Source organism: Drosophila teissieri, chromosome 3R, assembly GCF_016746235.2.
Source record: "Drosophila teissieri strain GT53w chromosome 3R, Prin_Dtei_1.1, whole genome shotgun sequence".
In the NCBI taxonomy this organism is placed as follows: Eukaryota; Metazoa; Arthropoda; class Insecta; order Diptera; family Drosophilidae; genus Drosophila; species Drosophila teissieri.
In genome coordinates, this window is record NC_053032.1 from 13,569,897 (window position 1) to 13,575,896 (window position 6,000).

The 6,000-nt window shown below is 45.9% G+C and overlaps 1 protein-coding gene across 1 annotated transcript in view; it reads right to left on the minus strand.

Annotated features, from left to right (window-relative positions):
* The window catches only part of LOC122619549 (octopamine receptor beta-2R), a 47,585-nt gene extending 47,029 nt beyond the window's left edge, over positions 1–556 (minus strand). The window contains exon 1 of the mRNA XM_043796547.1: positions 143–556. The gene's annotated coding sequence lies outside the window, so the exon portion shown is untranslated. The remainder of the gene's footprint in view (positions 1–142) is intronic.
* Positions 557–6,000: the final 5,444 nt, after the last annotated feature.

Below are 6,000 nucleotides of genomic sequence, written 5' to 3' on the forward strand. Positions count from 1 at the left end.
ATTTGATTTTCGCACAAGATTCTTTCTTCTTAAATTAACTGCAAAATGCATTTGGCGGCCCAGCGGAAGCGAGCGCACAATGTCACCGAATGGCGACGGCCAACGCTGCGTATACGCAATGGCACGCGCGCGCGACATTTACCGAAATTCATCCGCACCGTTGCCATCAGCAATCAATGCGCTTGTAATCTCCAGCTGTAATCATTTATTCCAGCTGCTTCTGCTGCTGCTGCTGCTCCTTCTTCTACTTTTCCCCCCCAATTCTGTTCTTGGGGAATCCGAAGCAGAAAAGGGAAACAGAACCAGTACCAGTACTACTACCAGAACCAGAATCGCAATCGGAATCTGTAGCGCGCCTATTTCCTCTCAGCATGCGACTGCGGCTGCCTTACGAATATTTTCACAAACGGGCCAAATTGGCGAGCGGACTGCGAACGGCGGACTCTGCGAACAGCGACTGCGACTGCGGCTGGCTGACAGACGAATGAACCGCCGAATTTCCCTGAGCGCCGCACGAAGCTCGCCAGCTCGTAAACTCAAAGACTCTGAGACTCAGAACGCAGAACTCAGATACTCGGAAGCTCACGGATACACGGAAACACGGACACACTGACACACTTACAGGCTGCGTTCCCTGCTCGGAATGTGCCCCCAAAAACCCGACTGCGAATACACACTCAGTCGACGCCGACGCCGCCGCCGAAGCCAACGCCTCTGCCCGCAGCTGCTGCAGAGCTTCGACAGCGACGTCGGCTGCGCGCATGTTGCACTCAGAGTGGGCCGCCGCTCAGTCGCTCAAGCGCTCGCCCACTCACCCGCTCACCCACTCAAAGGCGAATCAGAAGCGAATGGCGACAAACGAGCGCTCGGCTGTTAGCCAGCTGTTAACTGCTCGTCAGAGCGGCCTGTGAATGTGTGTTAATGGGTTACAGCCCAGAGCTTACAGTACAGAGCTGTTGCTGCCGCAGACGAGCAGATGCTGTAAATGGGAAAATGCCACTCTGCTAACAGAGCTACCTTTCTCACTCCAAAAAATTCCCAAGTCGAGGAATTGGTTGGCATTTTAGTTTTCTCAACATTGTTAAATTTCCAATAAATATCTAGCTACTTAATATTTAATTAATGCGACTAAACAATTTAAATTAACATTGCTATACTGTGAGATTACCCTTGTATGAAACTACAAAAATTAATAATTTGCTTAGCTTTAATCAAAATGTTATATTACAAAAATCCTAAATAGTTTTTAAATAATAAAAAATATTTTGTAAGTCCAACCTTTTAATTCGAATTTCAACATTTTTATTAATAAAGCAGTTAATATACATACCTAAAAACCTTTTAGACAAATGCATAAACTCGAATTGATAAAGTGTATGTGAGTAAGAAATGTACATTCCACTTTAAAAAGCTGTTGCGCGGATGTCTCCCCCGAGTTTTGTTCCTGCTCGATGAAAATGAAAATGTTACGCATACGCCATGCTGTCTGATTGTGCTTGTACTACAAGCGGCTCAATATTGGCGTGACAGCGCGGGCTGCCTAAGCCATTAAATGCATGACAAATTTGGCTTGTCAACAAGCGGAAGACGAGGCTAAAGTTTTCCCAGCCATAAATTAGCGCTACGCAGCCCGCCCACGAAAGAGTCGCAAAGTAAATTCCAATTAAAATTTCAGCGTAAATTCCGCAAAATGTAAATTATTTGAAATGAAGTCGTCGTCGGTCGGTTGTCACCGGTTGCTGTATGCTGTATGCTGGATGTTGGTTGTTGGTTGTTGATTTGCTGTAGCTTGTGGCAGCAGTCGCTTTCGTCGGTGTTTTTGCATTTGCGGTTGCGGCGGCGCCAGTCGACAAACACCCGTCGTTGAAAAAGAGGACACACACAGCACACAGCCCCCACGCAATATCATACCCCATCCCTTATCCCTCATCCCCTATCCCCCATCTCCCAACACCCATTTACCCATCCTGTACGTAATCACCCCTTTTTCAGCGCGTTCAGTTAAATTGTTTGTCTTCGCTTGACGTGCTCCCAGAATCCCGTCATCGAAATCCGAACTTACGGCCCCAGCAACTTGAAATTGCTTTGTGCGGGAATCCTTTAAGTAGACTATAAATACCACCATCCCCCCAACGCAGACCGAAGAAGAAAAACGCCTTGCAGCCTTTTTGATATCAAACGTCTTCACCTCTCGGAACCTGCATGCACATCGCACATATTATATATATATTTATATATATATAATACATATCCATCGATATATTGACGGCTGTCAGGAAAGTCTGGCGTTGCCAGCAGATATGCGCGCACACGTGGGACTATTAGACTTCAATAAATTCAATTTACACAAATTTCAAATCCAATGCCCAACCCCCTAACATGATGGAACGCCCTTGGCAAAAGACGCAGCCTGCATCCGCAAACAAATCAAAAGGCAAATACATAAAAACAAGGACCAAATCAACAGGGTCAGTGAGAATGCTAAATGCCCTTCACTGAAATGTATATATTTTTTAAAGAATAAAGCGAACTTTCATCATAAATATTTGGCTTAACTTTATTAAGATTTAAATCTATCTAAATGGATTTTATTCCTCTTACGTCAAACCTAAATAAATAAATCATAAGTTTATTTGATAAATACAAAGCTAATTGTGTTTTTAAACCCCTAGAAAGTCTTTATGTTGCAGAAAAGCTCCTACAGAGAAGCAGAAACGTAGTATGCCAGTTAAACTTATTAGGGTATCTATCGAGAAGAAGTCAATCCTTATGCCAACACATACATTCAAGCAAATTTAAATTGGGCACACGTCGTAGGGCAAACATCAAGGGACCGGTCCCAAAGGCCTTTCCCCGACCTCCACACCCAGCCACACAGATACTCGTATTAGGCGTGTTTGCAGCAATATAACCAAAAAGTATTGGCCCAGGCCTTCAGCTGCATCTGTCAAGCATTTTCCGAGGGCTACTGGTTGGTTGGAGTGCATGTGGGGAAGGCCATGGCTGCACTAAGCGGATTCTGCTGGCGGGAAAAGGGTACCTGCTAAATTGTCATACCCGCTCCATGGACCTCATGGGGGACCACAGCCCACGGCCGCCGATCAAATGCAGCTCAATATGAGAATATGCGACGTTCGACGCCAAACAGTTTGCGCCAAAATCGAACGCTGCGTGGCATGCGGGCAGCATAGCAAATGACTTTTGATTGACATGTTTGACATTTTGCACGACTGGCAAAAATTGCTGGATCAGCTCGGCCCTCTCGGCCACGCCCACATTTATTGCATTTTAAATGCGTCAGCATAATTCCCCAGTTTATTTTCTTTTTTAAATGAAACTCTGCGGAGGAGGCAATTGGACTGGATGAACAGCGAAAAATGATAGACTATGGGGTAAGTATTTTGTAGATATATTTGGAATTTGATGCAAATTCAAATTAAATTAAAGCATACTGTTAAATTAAGTATCAGTTTTTCCCCAAACTCATCAGTTATGCATGTGACGTACTTTAAATTTAATTTACCAACTTCTTAAGTAGCTACCCAGCTGAAATATATATATTTGTTGTTTCTTTTCGTGCATCTTTGCTGGGGGAAAATGAAAAAGCTTGCAGCTTTTCGGGGGAAAAACTAACAATCCCCACCCGGAGCAACTATCCCATGTGCTCGGCTATCCCAAAAGGTTGCGGCTGCTTCAATTGCTCCAAAAAGAAAACAACCTCAAGGAGCCCTCGCCTGCGCATGCTTTCTCCAGCTGGTAAAAAGGAAAACAAAGAATCCGCCCGCACACATGTGGGCGGTAAGCGAGCGGAGTGGGAGTGGGCGTGGCCGGGGTCGGGGTCGGGGTCGGAGGCAGGGGACATGGGTTCTTATACACACAAGCATTTGCACAGTTCAATGCACAATTGATGGCAACAAAGCGCAAATGGAAGCGGAGCTCCTAGAGCTCCACCAACAATTTCCAGCATATAGCATATGAGTGGATTATGGCCCAGCAGGCAATGGCAACCGATTCCACATATGAGTACATGCGATGCTATGCGATGCTATGCGATGCGATTCCATTTCGTTTGCTTCACTAAATGATGGCAGACATGCGGTCAAGGGGGCGGTGGGTGGCAGCTGCCAAAGGGCCACTAATGATGACTAAACTCTATTAGGTCGCTCATATCAGCAGCAGCGGCCGAAGACAATGGGCTCCGAGGAGCGGAGGGCAATTGGCCATCAACTGGGCCAATGGACAAAGCTCCAGGATCGAATTATTTGAATGCCGCTGGGTGGCGAACGGACTAATGGGAATCTTAGCCTCAGCAGAGAAATTTCAAGACTGGATTTTCAGCCACAATCAATGTCTTCAAATTTTGCCTGTGTGGCAAAACTAATAAATACCCAAAACTTGGTTAGAGCAAAGTTTCGTTTGAAAGTTTTCGATTTTAATTTAATATAGCATACTTTCCAGAGCGCTTTTGAGGTTCGAGCCAATAGCCATTGAATAAATCGATGGCCGAAACGCTACGTGCAACGGCCGTTTGACAATTTTGGGTTTTGTGCGCTGCGGCCGCTGGCAAACATATTAAAATTATAATGCTCGATTACTGTCCGAAAATCATAATCGAATTATGAACCAATGGTTGCCGCAAATCCATTTAATTGACTTTTGCACTGAACGACCAAGGGGAAGAAATGCAATAACAATAATGGTGATAAACATGGTCATAATGTAACATGTATTTCGTGTGCCACATAGCACAACCATAGCCCAGCCCCATGTGGTACCGACTGCTTCCTGGACATTTGGGCACCTGTGAAGTTGGGCCCAGCTGGGGAAGCCAACTAACGATGAGCAACAGAAAGCCATTTGACTAATGGATGCTGCTGCTCGTGCAGCTCCTGCTGCTCCTACTGCTCCAGTGGCTCCCACACAACCAACTTGGCCCCAAGTCGCAATCTCTGGCCGGCTTTCAGTGACGGTTTTGGCCTGGCTTTGGTTCGGCTTTTGGTTTTGGCTTGCTGGCCCACAGCCATGGCCCATATCCATGGGTGGCCAGCATGTGCCCTTCACCTCCCCTTCATTCCATGGATCTCTGTGTGCGTCCGTGTGCGTGTGTGTGCCAGTCTGACTGTGTGATTTTGCGGATTTTGTCGAAATTACGGGCACGTGACAAAATCAACAAAATTAATTAATAAACTTTGCCAAGAATTTCCGTTGCTGTCGCCTCTTGTGACAGTTCTCATATCCAGCAATCCGGCAATCCAGCAATCCAGCAATCCGGCCATCCTGAAATCCGTGTGTGAGTGCGAGTATCTGGGGTTTTGGATGTAGCACTAGCACTTTAACATGAGGTATTTGATTCCCTGTCTTTGATGGCGTGGCTCTAATCGCTGGCACTTTCACAGGACGCAGCTGATATTCCAATCAAAACCGAGGAGAGTGTTCTTCATTAAAACCTTAGGCAATTAAATTACAAACTCGATTAAACTTTTCGCCAGCCCAAAAGTTCAGCAGACATATTTGAGGCGGGCAAAGGAAAGGGAGAATTTCCAGCATCAGTTGCGAAATGATTTGTTCAAGAGCTTTGTGCTGAAATGTACAAAATGAATAAAAGCTTTTTTCTACGCCTGTGGCACGCTTACATCTGCTATTGCCACCAGCTATATATGTATGTGCTTAGCTACTTAACACCACACCGTCCTTTTTCGGCATTTTTCCTGTCCAGAGAGCCGCCGCTCTGCTCATCCGTGGCAAACATAATTGTGCGCTTTTTTATGTGGCGTGGCCGTCTACAACATTTTCTATGGCTGTCATGTTGATATTACATTGCTTGTAAGCTGCTCCGCGAACGAAGTTCCCTGTCTCTTCGCCCGCTTCTCCGCGATCTGCGTTAGCTCGACATTTTTATTTTATTATGCTGCCTGCATAATAATGCCACGCCCCGCGTCCCACGCCTCCCGCCCTTCGCACTTGGCCAGCTTTATCTGCTGGCTCATAAAAATAAAGCGT